The 7,629-nt window shown below is 35.3% G+C and overlaps 1 pseudogene; it reads right to left on the bottom strand.

Moving 5' to 3' along the window:
- Positions 1-988: 988 nt before the first annotated feature.
- LOC116900992 lies at positions 989-1,583 on the bottom strand (annotated as a pseudogene).
- Positions 1,584-7,629: the final 6,046 nt, after the last annotated feature.

Raw genomic sequence — 7,629 nt, 5'->3', positions numbered from 1 at the left:
TAAATTCTTAATCACTTTTTTCAGAATTACCTTTTCGCTGGTAAGCCCTACCCTATAGCATGAATCCTGGAAGAAGGCCCTCTTACTTAATGCTTGAAGATTCTTTTCTGCTAAGATTTTTGTCTCTTTTAAATCATCAAGAGACATGTCAGATTTATTTGCATATTTAGTGAAAATTTTCACCATCCTTACTTTCCTTTTCAAAGACTGACCTGTCACTTACAACATTTCACTGATGTTTTTCAAAAGGAATGGTAAAATTACAACTTCATCAATTTCCATAAAATTTTGTGGTGGCAAAAGTGTATCAAAATTATTGAATATCCTCCAAGACTCCATTGTTTTTAAAAATAACTTCATTTTCCACCCAGGTAACTTATACTGATTCAAAATATGTCCAGATATTTATGAAACCTTCAATTGACAAACATAGTTTTATTGTTTTAGTCTCTTTCATTTTTTGTCTGTTAAGTAGTAACTGTAAACCTGTGTTCAAGAAAATTGCCATTTTTACCAAACTCATTTGAACAATTTATATAAATAAATACACATAAAAATACTTTATATCGAAGAGTAGTTCACTTACTATAAAGTATGCAGAGGGAACTTTGCAACAAAGACATGATTCTCTGAGACTGAGCTCTCTAGTCTTTGTGGGGCAGGAGTAAACTATATGATACAGTTTCAGACAATGCTTCATCTGAATTTCCAACAATTATAAGGGTATGGAATAATCAATCATTCCTTCTGTACATCACTAAGATTTTTCTCAGGTCGCAATACACTATAAGAAGACTGTCTGAATAGACAAAGATAATTATAGTCTATGTATTTTAGTGGTAAAATAGAGTGAAGATATTTCAGAGAAAAATGGGAATTTAGGGCTTCCTCATTCCACATGTTTCTGTAAACATCACACAGAGCTGCATCTGTGAAGCATTCTGAAGAAGGCTGAGGCACCACCAAAAACAGCTAAAGTAGACCAGCCTCATACTTTTGCTTTGCTGGTGATTTTTGCTATGGCCTGGATCACTGTGAGTGGCCAGTTGTTACTCTGTTGACAGTAATAAATTGAAAAATCTTCAGGCTCTACTCCGTTGATACTGAGAGTGAAATCTGTCTCTGATACACTGCCACTGAATCTAGAGGGAATTCCAGAGATGGACTGGGAAGCATATTTGATGAGAAGCCTGGGAGATTCATTTGGTTTTTGCTGATACCATTGTTAGTGCTAATACTCTGACTGGCCCTGCAGAAGAGACTGATACTCTCTCCTGGAGTTACAGACAGGGTAGCTGGAGACTAAGTCAGCATGATGTCCCCTCTGGAGGCTGGAAGTATAAGAGACATATTAGTCGAACACAACTATGAATATGAAAGTCACTTCTAAACTACTTAGAAAAATAAACGACTTTGATTGTATTATTTTTTAAGCAAAAAGTAAAATCCTATGTGATGCTGGCTTCCAAATAAAGCAAGAAATGTTTGTATTAATTGACATCTCTACATTTTTGCAATGTCTGAACAGTCATACCTGAAATGCAGAAAAGCAAAAGTACAAAGAACTGTGGTATGAGCACCATCGTTGAGCTTTCCCTGAGTTTATGTGGATTATGACACAGCCGTGAGAAGCCTTCTTATAATACTCTAAGATGCAGGGACACTAGAAGGTAGAAATACTTATGCAAATCATACTGACTTCATATTACATACAAAAAAGACCTAGTTAACAGACCAAGCTCCTAGTGACTTCTTATAGTATTTATGCTTTTGCTAATTACCTTAAGAGATGTTGAAATTTAAAGGAGACTTGGCTCCTATTTATATGGTTATGTAATTAGTACAGTCTGCATAAATCACTAAGATATATTCGTAGTTAGAAATGAAGAGTACCACAAAACCCTGGTATTATTCCATGGCATGGAATTTTCCTTACAATATGGACTGAAGCATCTTAAATTGTCTGAATATTCCATGAATCATAACAACAGGTGAATATCACACTATTGAGATTTCATTACAAAGAGGTAAAAAAAAATCTGGATGTCCTACGAAGACATATTTCTCCTAAGGACAGAATGAAATTCTTATAAAAGTTTACAGTCAGGGTTGGGGATTTAGCTCAGCGCTTGTAGAGCGCTTGCCTAGCGAGCCCAAGTCCCTGGGTTCGGTCCCCAGCTCCGAAAAAAAAAAAAAAAGTTTACAGTCTGCCAACATATAGAAGAATTTCAGAGGTAGAGATATCAAAATATTTTAGCACTTTACAAATAAAGTCAAATATTGTGTCTTGAATGTCTTTTCAGCAAGAGTGATAAAGAGTGCCACAGAGGTATTTCTAGAAGCTTCCACAAATTACTTCCATAGTACATGTTTTCCATACTACTTAAAAGACAAACTAGAGAAATTTCCATCATTTTCATTTAAAGAAACAACTGTTCCTGTCACTTGGGCCACATAACCAAGCTAGAGCATATATATTATATAAAACCTATGTTGGAGCTTTTGAAAAACCTCAATAACTGCAACAGAGACTTTCAAACCTCTTGAGCAATGAGGACAGGAAGAAAGAGGAGCTCCAATTTGGTGCTGGTGAGAATGCAACAACTGTGAAATCAGTGTGCAATTTTTTCATGCACCTACAGATATTCCTAATACATTACCCAGCTATGTCATGCCTGTGGATATACCTAAAGGACTCTCTAGCCCACAGCAGACATAAAAGAACATCCATATATTTTGAAACTATATTCACAATGACTAGGAAATGGACACGATTTAAGTGCACACCAAAAGATAAATGGATAATTGAAATGCAGTACATTCTTTCAGTGGGATTTTTAGATAGGAAGAATTACAAATTATGCAAATTTTTAGAAAATGTGTGGTCCTGCAAAAATTATAGTGACTAAATTATTCTCTTTCCCGGTATAAATTTGCCACATTCCACCCTCAAGTGGGAATTGTGACTTCAAATTTTCAATGTGTTTGTTTGACTTAGACTCTACTCTAAGAAGCTACAATGGGATTCTCACATTGAGACATCTTTGGAACGGTTATAAGAGAACACATGTAACAGGGAAATAAATAGCCAGTTAGTTTTGGACGAAAGGTTTGAGTATGATGGAGATGAGAGGAAGAGAAAGGGAATGGTAAAATATATTAAGATTATTCTACTAATCCCAAAAGAAAAATCAATCAAACTAGAAAATCATAGTTGAACAGATTTAGTATGAGTCTTTGGAGGAAATGGAGTACCTGGATTCATGCAGGCATTCAATACAAGGAGAAGTTGGGTGCGATTACCACATATTAATTATTAATGATAGAAGATTCTAAAGTGAAACAGCATTCACAGAATATTAAGGTGTATTCTGCACCAGCAATTATTAAAACACAAACACACATGTATAAGTGAATGTATCATGGGCAATATTTCCTCGTCTTTCTTCCTTCAATCTTTCTTTTCTTCCTTTTTTCTCTATTCTGTACTTTATTGCACTTTTTACCTTTCATTCTTCCTTCACTTCTTTCCTTCATTCTTTTATTGAAAACTGATTATGCTGTCTCATCTTTCTATTCGTTCCAGCTCCTCCTCATGACCATTTCTATCAGCTTTCTCTCTAATATTAGAAAATAGACATGCCGCTATACAATATTAATAATAATGTATAACCATATAATAATAAATAAATAAATAAAATGAATATAAAAAGATAAGACAGACAGAAACACATTATAATTGGCTAAGACATAAAGACAGAAAAGAACAAAATAGAAAACACAAGACTCAGACACACTTCTTCATACAATAAACAATACCATACAACTAAATTGGAACCTTGAAGTTTATGTATGTATGCAAATATATAGCAAAGTATTCTGCAGAGCAAAAACAGGAAAGAATAAATATGAATAAATAAAATTTAAATTCAAATTTAAAAATAATGGATAAATGATTAAAAAGGAAGAACCTGATCATGATAATATGAGACAAAGACACTTCAAAATGCTTTTGTGCTCATTTTCTGTTTTCCATCTGATACTATGAATCCAAGGTATCCTTAGGAGTAGTTTCTTTCCCAGGAAACTAAATTTTTATTTGGAAGTGGTTAGCTATTGGATAGATAGGGTTAGGAATGGGGCATGTGTACATGTGTTTTAGCTCTAGGACATTAAAGTGAAAGACCTTGGGTAGGTCCTGTGCATTGTGACTCATTCCATGTTAGTTCATTTGCATGTCAATAATGTTATTTTAACTTTTTTTCTTGTTGTCCTCTATCATTTCTCATTCTTGGGCTCTCTCTACCTCCTTTTATGCAGGGTACTCTAACCCTACTGGGGAAGATTTGATGGAGACATCGCAATTATAGCTGAGTATTCCAACGTCTTTCACTCTCTGTAAAATGTGTGGGTGTGGGTCTCTTTATTTCATCTCATCAGCAGCAGAAAAAACCTTCCCTCATGATTGATAAGTAAGACATTAATCTATGAGTACAGAAAATGTCATTATCTTGTATTATCTTTGCCTATTTTGAAGGTAGTTTTTTTTTCCTAATTTCTTTCTTAGCTTGCTTATAATTTGTATAAAGGAAGTATATTAATTTATTTGAGTTAATTTTATTATATCCGGACACATTGCTGAACTCATTTATCAGTTGGAGAAGTTTTCTGGTAGGATTTTGGGGGTCGCTTATGTATACTACCATATCATCTGCAAATAGTGATACCTTTAATTCTTCTTTGCCCATTTTTATCCCCTTGGTCTCTTTTTGTTGTCTTATTGTCTAGCCAGCACTTTGAGGACTATATTGAATAGGTATAGGGAGACTGGGCATCCTTGTCTTCTCCCCAGTATTAATGGGATGCCTTGAAGTGTCTCTCCACTTAATTTGCTATTGGCTCTTGGTTTGCAGTAAATTGCTTTTATTATGTTTAGGTATGGGACTTGAATTCCTGATATCTCCAATACTTTTCACATGAAGGAATGTTGTTTTTGTCAGCCGCTCTTTCTGTATCTAAGGAGATGATCATGTGATTTTTTTGCCTTGAGTTTGTTAATATAGGAAATTATGTTAATACATTTTCATATATTGAACCAAATTTGTATTCCTGGGATGAAGACTACTTGATATTGATGAATGTTGATTTTGATGTGTTCTTAGATTTGTTTGTAAGAACTTTATTGAGTATTTTTGCATTGATATCCTAAACATGATTGTTCTGAAGTTCTCTTTTTGGTAAGTTCCTTATGTGCTTTTCGTATCAGAGTAATTGAGGCTTCATTGAATCAATTAGGTAGTGTTCTTTCTGTTTCTACTTTATAGACTTGTTTGAAGAATATTAGTATCAGGTCTTCTTTGAAGGTCTGGTAGAATTCTGAACTAAATCCATCTGGCCCTGGGCATTTTTTTTGTTGGAAGGTTTTTAATGATTTCTATTTTCTTATGGGATATGGGCCTGTTTAAGAAAATTTACAGATCTTTTACTTGCTTGGTTAAAGTCACACCGAGGTACTTCATATTATTTGGGACGATTATGAAGGGTGTCATTTCCCTAATTTCTTTCTCAGCTTGTTTCTCTTTTGTGTAGAGGAAGGCTACTGATTTATTTGAGTTAATTTTATACCCAGCCACTTTGCTGAAGTTGTCAGCTTTAGTAGTTCTCTGGTGGAACTTTTGGGATCACTTAAATATACTATGATATCATCTGCAAATAGTGATATTTTGACTTCTTATTTTCCAATCTGTATTCCCTTGATCTCCTTTTGTTGTCTGAGTGCTCCGGCTAGAACTTCAAGAACTATATTGAATAAGTAGGGAGAGAATGGGCAGCATTGTCTAGTCCCTGATTTTAGTGGGATTGCTTCAAGTTTCTCTCCATTTAGTTTAATGTTAGCGACTGGTTTGCTGTATATGGCTTTTACTATGTTTAGGTATGGGCCTTGAATTCCTATTCTTTCCAGGACTTTTACCATGAAGGGGTGTTGAATTTTGTCAAATGCTTTCTCAGCATCTAATGAAATGATCATGTGGTTTTGTTCTTTCAGTTTGTTTATATAATGGATCATGTTGCCAGCAGCAAACCACAGAACTGAGAACAGGACACCCATTGAAGGAGTCACAGAAAGGACTGGAAGAGCTTGAAGGGGCTCAAGACCCCATATGAACAACAATGCCAACCAACCAGAGCTTTCAGGGCCTAAGCCACTACCCAAAGACTATACATGGACTAACCCTGGGCTCCAACCTCATAGGTAGCAATGAATAGCCTAGTAATAGCACCAGTGGAAGGGGAAGCCCTGGGTCCTGCTAAGACTGAACCCCTAGTGAACGTGATTGTTGGGGGGAGGGCAGTAATGGGGGCAGGATAGGGAGGGGAACACTCATAGAGAAGGGGAGGGGGTGGGGGTAGGGGGATGTTGGCCTGGAAACCGGGAAAGGGAATAACAATCGAAATGTAAATAAGAAATACTCAAGTTAATGAAAAAAAGAAAAGAAAAGAAAAGAAAATTTACCTGCTCTTGATTTAACTTTGCTATTTGGTATCTGCCTAGAAAACCATTTCATTTAGATTTTCTGTTTTGTTGAGTATAGGCTATTGTTGTAGGATCTGATGATTATTTGAATTTCTCAGTTTCTATTGTCATGTCTCACTTTTCATTTCTGATTTTGTTGATTTGGATACTGCCTCTGGGCCCTGTAGTTTTGTTTGGCTAGGGGTTTATCTATCTTGTTGAATCTCTCAAAGAACCAGTTTTTAGCTTTGCTGATTCTTTCTATTGTTTTCTTTGTTTCTGTTTGGTTGATTTCAACCCAGAGTTAGAGTTTGTTCTGCTATCTATCCTCTTCAAAGAATTTGCTTCCCTTTTTGTTCTAGGTTTTTTTTTCCTCTCAGAAGTGCTGTTAAGTTGCTAGTGCAAGATCTCTCCACTTTCTTTGCCAGTGCACTTAGTGATTATGAATTTTCCTCTTAGCACTGCTTTCATTGTGTCCCATAATTTTGGGTATTATGTTTCGACATTTTATTTTGGGGTAACTAAACAAGTGATCATGAATTGACAGAATTAACATAGTAAAATGGCCATCCTACCAAAGGCAATCTACAGATTGAATGCAATCCTCATCAAAATCCCAACATAATTCTACAAAGACATGGAAAGAGCCTTTGAATTTCATATGGAAAAACATAAAATTCAGGACAAGGAAAACAATTTTTTAACAATAAAAGAACTTCTGGGGAAATCACTATCCCTAACCTTAAGCTCCACTACAGTGCAATAGTGATAAAAACGCCATGGTATTAGTTCACAGACAAATATACACACTTAAAGTGTTCCAACATATAACTAGGACACGTGCTCCACTATGTTCATTGCAGCCTTATTTATAATAGCCAGAAGCTGGAAACAGCCCAAATGTCCCTCAACGGAAGAAAGGTTTCAGGAAAGATTTTACAACCTGAAACCTTTATACAATAGAGTACTTCTCAATGATTAAAAACAATGACTTCACAAAATTTGCAGAAAAATAGACACAACTATCATCTTGAGTGAGGTAACCCAGAAACAAAAGAGCACCCATGGCATGTATTCACTGATAAGTGGATATTAGACCAAAAGCTCACAATGCC

Source organism: Rattus rattus, chromosome 5 (assembly GCF_011064425.1).
Source record: "Rattus rattus isolate New Zealand chromosome 5, Rrattus_CSIRO_v1, whole genome shotgun sequence".
Lineage (NCBI taxonomy): Eukaryota > Metazoa > Chordata > Mammalia > Rodentia > Muridae > Rattus > Rattus rattus.
The sequence above is the reverse complement of the archived record's forward strand: the minus strand, read 5'-3'. Positions and strand labels throughout refer to the sequence as shown.